This window comes from Spinacia oleracea, chromosome 1, assembly GCF_020520425.1.
Source record: "Spinacia oleracea cultivar Varoflay chromosome 1, BTI_SOV_V1, whole genome shotgun sequence".
Classification (NCBI taxonomy): Eukaryota; Viridiplantae; Streptophyta; class Magnoliopsida; order Caryophyllales; family Amaranthaceae; genus Spinacia; species Spinacia oleracea.
Window position 1 is genome coordinate 17,485,258 of NC_079487.1, and position 7,841 is coordinate 17,493,098.

Below are 7,841 nucleotides of genomic sequence, written 5' to 3' on the forward strand. Positions count from 1 at the left end.
TGGGATGTGACATTTCTTACCTTGGAGTTTTAAACTTTTAATATTAGTATAAATTTGTAAAAACCAATATCGCTAGAGTATCAAATCTTACTTCGCTTAACTAAAAGAAAAGTTTCATAGAATCATAGCGGTTCAAATTCTTATCCAGTTTTTCACACCCAAAAAAAAAAATTCTTATCCAGTTTGCTCAATCTTTGTCAAAAGTCAACTGTATATAACAAACGTAATGGAGAGGGATCATCTACTTAAAGCATGCCCCCTTAGGCCCTTGCTTGAATGAAAAGGGTACAATTGAGGACCTAGAATTTATGTACATGACTACACATGTAGATAATCTTTGGGAAAATGGTTTATTAATAATTAAAATTGAAAAGCCTGATATTCATTATAAAGTTGTAACAAACTAATTTATTCAATTCATCGATATAGTCCGAAAAGTGAATAAGGGAAAACTATTAGAGTTGTCAAAACGGTTATTCGAGTCGAGTTCAAGTCTAGTTACCTTTGGTCTTGGTTTATGATCCGATCGGATCGTGTCTTGTTACTTTATCACCCGGATTCAGTTTTAGTTTAGGACGGATTCGGCCAGGTTGACTTCTGGTCGTGGCATGTCGGGTTATTTTTTTGAATTATTTTGGGTATAGGTCGGGTTTGGGTCGGGTCTTATTCATATCCGGTACAATTTCAGATTCAGGTCTTATGGAGTCGGACTTGTAACAATTAATTTCGGGTTCAGGTCAAGTTCAGATCAGATAATTATCGGGTCGAGTTCACTCTCGGACACGAGTTATGATCAGGTCCGATAACTATCAGATCTAGCCAAGTTGTTAACCTTACAATTATTTTTTTTATATTGTAAAATTTAATGATTCATTTATTTCAAATTTGAGTTTTATTTAAACCAAGTCATCGTTATAAACATAATTTAAATTTGACAACCCTTTTCACATGTTCTAGATTAGTCAGTTATAAAAAATACGGATTTTTCATGAAATACCCCTCAATTTTCACGAAATTCACCAAATGCCCCTCGACTTTCAGAAATTCACCAAATGCCCCTCACATTTAACATAAAACCCAAACTACCCTTACTACTGACGCGCCGTTAGTCTTCCGTTAGCCTAGTTTTAAATTCACCAAATACCCCTATGCTAATACTTATTTCACCAAATACCCCTATTCTGAAACATAATTCACCAAATACCCATAACTTAAAATTACCCATTTTGATGCTCAACGGCTAGTTTTTGTATTTGAAAATTAGTCGTTGCGTAATGTTTGCTTATAAAGCCCCCCTTTTCGCTTTTTATTGTAGTTTTGCTATTGTTTTGTTAATTTCATATCATTTATGTCATGAGTTTTCTTTCAAAGTGAAGACGAAGCAAATGGGAAGAAGAATAAACTAGTTTTTATATTGAGAATTGAAGCAAATGAAGAAGGAACTAAAACAACAATAAAAATAGTTAAAGTTGTACGTAGTAATACAAATGGGAATATTTTTTTTTGGTAAATTAAGAACTTTATTACCAAAGGTAGGAACCAGTTGAAACCAAACAAAGAAACAACAACCTATAGAAAAGGGTGGCACAGACCGCAACCTAAACCAAAAAAAAAAAACAAATAGCAACTACAAGGGGAGCAGCCAGTAGCACAAAAATAGCAGCACATATCACAGCACAACTAACAACCAGCAAGAAACAGCAGCAGCCATTGTACTTGAAGCAACCTACAGAGATACACAGCAGCTGCAACAACCACACACTGCACAAACCAACAGAAAAAGAAGCTACAATGAACAACCAGCAGCAATAGACTGCAGCAAGAGAATATAATAGCAGCACACATAAAAAAAAAACATCCTGTAACCACCTCTTACAGAGCAACCAGTCTGCACAAATCAAGCATAACCAATATTTACACGATTAAATTGGCTTTCTTGCGAGGTGTTTGTCATGCCACCAAAACACAAGTAACGACACTCAATTTAGTTTCTTAAGCGTGGATTAATTGCTTCTTCACGAGCTGTGGGGAAAATGAACCATCCCAATCATGAGCTTCCTCATGTGTGTTGAGTTCAGGAGAAAAACATTCGATCATCTAGAAAAGCATCATGGCATGACCTCCTTATAAAAGCCTGCATATTAATAGCAATCAATTTCGACGGAGAGAAATATTCACTCTTTTTCAAAAAATAAACTCAAAAGTTAGCACTTTGCACTTAAGTACCAAAAAGCCAGACAAACACACCTTCAAACATGTAATGTGAAGCTGTTTAAGCACATACTCAACTACAATGGATTTTGCAGAACACATCTCAGACTCGATTTCTACTTCTCGTGCTACCAAATTTTTTAAAGTCTACACTTCCAAGAAATTTCCGACATATGCTTCTATAATCGATAGCAGATCTCTTTCTTCATCCAGTAACCGAACATGAGGTTGTTCCCTATGCACTCTAGCTCGATCAATTGCATCCTTTCTCCTAGCTTCACCCAACTCCCACTCGAAAACCACCATTTATGCCTGTAAAATTATAATGGGGAAATTTGATGATCCAATTCAACATGCGGAACAACTAATTCATACTTTATTTCATGAAAACGCAAACAAACAAGTCATCTCCAACATCAAATTTCCAGAAACCCTAAACCCTAAAATTTGCGCAACAAAAGTTTGAAAAATCGAAAAATAAATTAGTGTAATTGTCATTACATACCTTACACGATGTGCGAACCTAAGAACACGAAATTCTGAAGCTTTTGGGTGATTGAAGGATGCGGTTATGGTGGATGAATGAGGAAGAACAGGGGGGAGAGAGAGAAATGTAGTTTAGGGCGTTTGTTTTTTAACTGTAGAAAGGAAGGAAGTGAAATAAGGGTAAAATAGTAAAGTAATGCTAACGGAGACTTAACGCCCGTTAATTATAAGGGTATTTTAGGTATTAAGTCGTTTGTGAGGGGCATTTGGTGAATTTCTGAAAGTCGAGGGGCATTTGGTGAATTTCGTGAAAATTGAGGGGTATTTCATGAAAAATCCGTAAAAAATAATATTAACTTGATTTAAGTTACTATTTGGTTAGGTTAATGACAAATCGGGTTGTCAACATGTCGGGTAAAATCAAGTAACGGGTTGTCATGGGTCGGGTCAATAACATGTTTCATCGGGTTATAATCGATTTTGGATTGATATCGGGTCGAGTGTTGAATCGGGTTAGGATCATCGTCCGGCCGGGTCAGTTCTGTTATCGTTTGTATTCCGACCAGGTGTCGGTTCGGGTTCGGGTCATGCATTAATGGGTCCAAATTGATCGTCGGTTTTAGCGAATTAATTGGGTACTGTCGGAGTTGCGAGTTTCCTATTTTAACAACATTTTGGGTCTCAGGTCGTGTTTAGGTCTGTACAACTACAGGCTGGTTCAGGTCGATTTCTCGGGTGAATCAGTTTTTTACAGCTCAACTTCAGGTCTGTGGGGATTAGTTGTCACGTGATGTACAAGTTTAGATAATTTTTTTTTTGATAAATACAAGTTTAGATAAATCATAAAACTATTAGCGTTACAATTAATTTCACAAGATATGTTTAATATACGATAAAGTATTTTATTTTATTTTTGTTTATCCATCAATTCTATATTAATATTTAGAGAAAAAAACAATTAATGGTTGTTCGGGAGTGTAAGGAACACTCATGAAATACAACGCGTCTCTTGTGTGATCTTTCTATGCCGATGTTACTTATACATTATATTCGTTGTTACCTTTTTTGTTTTACTGTAATTTCTTGTTAGAGGTTCCTTGTACAAGCTGGTGTTGCTTGACTTTCTATATTGGTATTATTTTTCTTGTTTTATTGCAGTTTATTATAGTTTCATGTTAAAGGTTCCTTGTATAGACCGATGTTACTTGACTTTCTATGTTGGTGTTACTTATACATTGTATTCGTTGTTACTTTTCTTGTTTTATTGCAGTTTCATGTTAGAGATTCCTTGTATATACTGGTGTTACTTGACTTTCTATGCTGGTGTTACTTATACATTGTATTCGTTGTTACTTTTCTTGTTTTATTGCAGTTTATTTAATTTCATGTTAGAGATTCTTTGTATAGACTGATGTTACTTGATTTTCTATGTTGGTGTTACTTATACATTGTATTCACCATTACTTTTCTTGTTTTATTACAGTTTCATGTTAGAGGTTCCTTGTATAGGCTGATGTTACTTTATTTTTTATGCTAGTGTTACTTATACATTGTATTCGCCGTTACTTTTCTTGTTTTATTACAGTTTCATATTAGAGGTTCATTGTATAGACTGGTCTTACTTTATTTTTTATGCTAGTGTTACCTTTAGATTCTGTTAACTAATGCGCTGGGCTTTAAGCGTGTTGGGTTTATTTATAAGTGTGAAAACGCCACACCGTCAAGTCACATATAAGACTTGAGGCATGAAATAAGCAAGGTTCTTAGCTCAAATAAATAGAATGTAATATATACTAGATTAGGTCCCGTGCACGCAAGGATTTTATAAATTATTATTTGATCATTTTTATTCTATATGAAATATTTAACTGAAATATTTCTCCCCTAAAAGCTTTTACATACTTAGGAATGAATAAAATTTTAAACAAATTTCATGTTATAATGTGCAATTCTCGTCTTACTACACTACCTACATACATATTACATGTTTTAATATTTAATATGCTTAATAATAATGTAATTTGAACACAATATTGAGTAATTACAATTTTCCATTATTAAATATGTTAGGTTATGATACATATGACAAAACATAAATCATGCGGAAAAACCATAAAGCCAGGAAACATATTATTTACACATAATCATTTAGCATAATTTAGATGCATACACTTTGTAGCGTGCCCTCCCTAGCTGCGCCCGAACCGAACAAGAACAAGTCTTCAGGACTCCAAGTGTCGTCCCTCCGTAGATAGTCCACAGTACGTCCGGATCCGCCTCAAGTTTGACCAACTAGAATCGCCCTTAAGGTTACTAGGAATTTTCGGCTATTGTGTAGCAAGTGTATGGCTGAATTTTTCTTTCAAAAACTTACCTTTAGAATACTTCAATTGTGTCTATAAATTATGACCCTAGGCTCTTATTTATAGAGGTATGGAAAGGGAATTGGAATCCTACTAGGATACGAATTAATTAAACTAGAATCATATAAGAACTCTAATTAATTAATTTATCCTTTTAGGATTTAGGAATTTAATCATATACCAAATCCTAATAGCTTTAGGAATCGTGCATGAACACAAACACACACACGCACGGCAGCCCACGAGGGGCGCCTATGCGCGCGCGCGCTCAGCCCACGCCACGAGGCCCGCAACGCAGCCATGGCCTTGGCGCGCGCTGGGCCTGCCTTGCGGTGGGCCTGGGCGCTGCCTTGGCTTGGCGGCACGTTTGGCTTGCTGGGCGATGGTCCGGCTTCGTGCTGGGCCTTCGTCCGGCAGGCCTCGTCCAATGCTTATTCGTACGATACGCTTCCGATTAAATTCCCGGTTTCGGAATTCATTTCCGATACGAACAATATTTAATATTTCCGATTCCGGAATTAATTTCCGTTTCGAACAAATATTTAATATTTCTGTTTCCGGAATTATTTTCCGATTCCGATAATATTTCCGATTCTGACAATATTTCCGTTTCCGGCAATATTTCCGATTCCGGCAATATTTTCATTTCCCATAATATTTTCCGATACGTACCATGTTTCCGTTTCCGGCAACATCTACGACTTGGATAATATTTATATTTCCGATACGATCCATATTTCCGTTTCCGGTAATATCATCGTTTCCGGAGTATTCATTTCTTGCTTGTTACGATCTCAGCTCCCACTGAAACCAAGATCCGTCGATTCCGAATATCCATAGATGGAGTATTTAATGCCATTAAATACTTGATCCGTTTACGTACTATTTGTGTGACCCTACGGGTTCAGTCAAGAGTAAGCTGTGGATTAATATTATTAATTCCACTTGAACTGAAGCGGCCTCTAGCTAGGCATTAAGCTCACTTGATCTCACTGAATTATTAACTTGTTAATTAATACTGGACCGCATTTATTAGACTTAACATTATATGCATACTTGGACCAAGGGCACTATTTCCTTCAGTCTCCCACTTGTCCTTAGGGACAAGTGTGCATTTCCTAATTCCTTTGTCGCTCGATGCTTGCTCTTGAACATAAGTTAAGAGTTGTCATCCTTATTATGTCCAGAGGTGTTTCTCGGTTTCAGAGTTCAACTGATCAAATAAACAGATAATCATAGCCTATGATTCATCCGAGCTCGGCCATGCATTTTTCAGTTTCTAGCTCTCCGAGTGGCCTTGTACAAATTTTAAGCATCTCATCCCGATTTATGGGAGGACAATCCCAATCTTGCGATCTTGAGATTAGACTTCGTTTGATAGGTGATTACCTGAGCGTTGCCTTTATAGCCTCCTTTTACGGTGCGACGGTTGGTCAACGTCAAAGTAACCAGTTCTCAACAGTAATCTCAAATCACTCAGGTATTGAGGATTTAGTGTCTAATAATTTTAATGAAATTTACTTATGACAGATTTTCATCTCTTACAGTAAAGTTTCATAGGTCTGTCCGATACTAGTCTTCTCAAAGTAAGTATCTATGCAAATGATTATGACATTGCCATGTCCACATAGTTCAAGAAACAAAACTACTAGTCATCTTGCATTCTAGTCGTCTAACGTTTTCTATGCGTCCAATTTTATAGAAAACTCCGACCAGGGACCATTTTCAACTTTTGACATTCAAGTTCACTTGATAGACATTTCTTAGTCACAGGACTGGTCCTGACAGTCTATCTTGAATATTTCGTCAAATTGAAGGGACTCATCATTTAATACTAAACCAAGATTAAATGGAATATGAAAATACATTTCATATATGATAAATGTTCAACCCCAATGTTTTACAACCATGGGCCTCAAACCCATCTTTAAAACAGTTCATGGAATTCAAAGCTATGCTTGATTTCCAGTGCTATAATGTGAGTGTTGCTTCTCACTTGTTGCATAGGTTTAGTTATCATGCTTTGCCAATCTTAATATCCTTTTCATCGAATGTTTTTCGAGATAGAGGATAAGATCTTTTTGAGTTTGTTTATTTTGTGATCTAGTCTTTCTTGCTACAATAGTGGTTCTACGAATTTCTCAATGAAGAACCATCAAGTTAGCAGACGTTTTTCTTGCTTCAAGAGTGGTTCTACGCATTTTTCAATGAAGAACCATCAAGCCAGCAGATAGGTGATCTACCCAAGTTCAGTGAAGAACTTTAAACAACCCTGTTTTATTGCTTCTTAGGCAATAATTACTTTTACTTCAACTGTTTAGGTTGCTAGTGATGCTTTGTTTGGATTTGCTTATCCAAGCAGTTCACGGATATGTGGAAGACTTTCCATCTATATCTTAGAACATAGAAATTAATATTTAATTTCCCACGCAACAACCCATGGTCTCCAATCCATGTTGCCATTTCAAAACACGATGCTCTTTAGCTCGTCTTTGTCAATGGTTAACTCCGAAGGAATCTTGCTTGATCCTTTGCCAGTGTTTATGCGTGTAGCATCAATATTTAGCATATCTTTATTTCCTTGAATCAAGAACTATTCTTATGTACCTTTTCAAGTACCATAAGTTTTCCTTGATCTCAATCTAGTTGATCTTTACTTAGATCAATAGAGATTGGTATATGTTCGTCATGCCTAAAGTCATACGATACATTTTTGGCGATCCTCATATTATATTATACATGATAAATTCTTTTGCAGAATAATTTCCAATTGAATTCTAT

General features: G+C 36.0%; 1 long non-coding RNA gene across 1 annotated transcript; it reads right to left on the minus strand.

Annotated features, from left to right (window-relative positions):
- Positions 1-1,897: 1,897 nt before the first annotated feature.
- Positions 1,898-2,828, minus strand: LOC130465753 (uncharacterized). Its single transcript, XR_008925771.1, has 3 exons — positions 2,717-2,828; positions 2,248-2,523; positions 1,898-2,134 (listed from the first exon to the last, which is right to left on the minus strand). It is a non-coding gene; the product is annotated as an uncharacterized lncRNA (long non-coding RNA).
- Between the last annotated feature and the right edge of the window lie 5,013 nt (positions 2,829-7,841).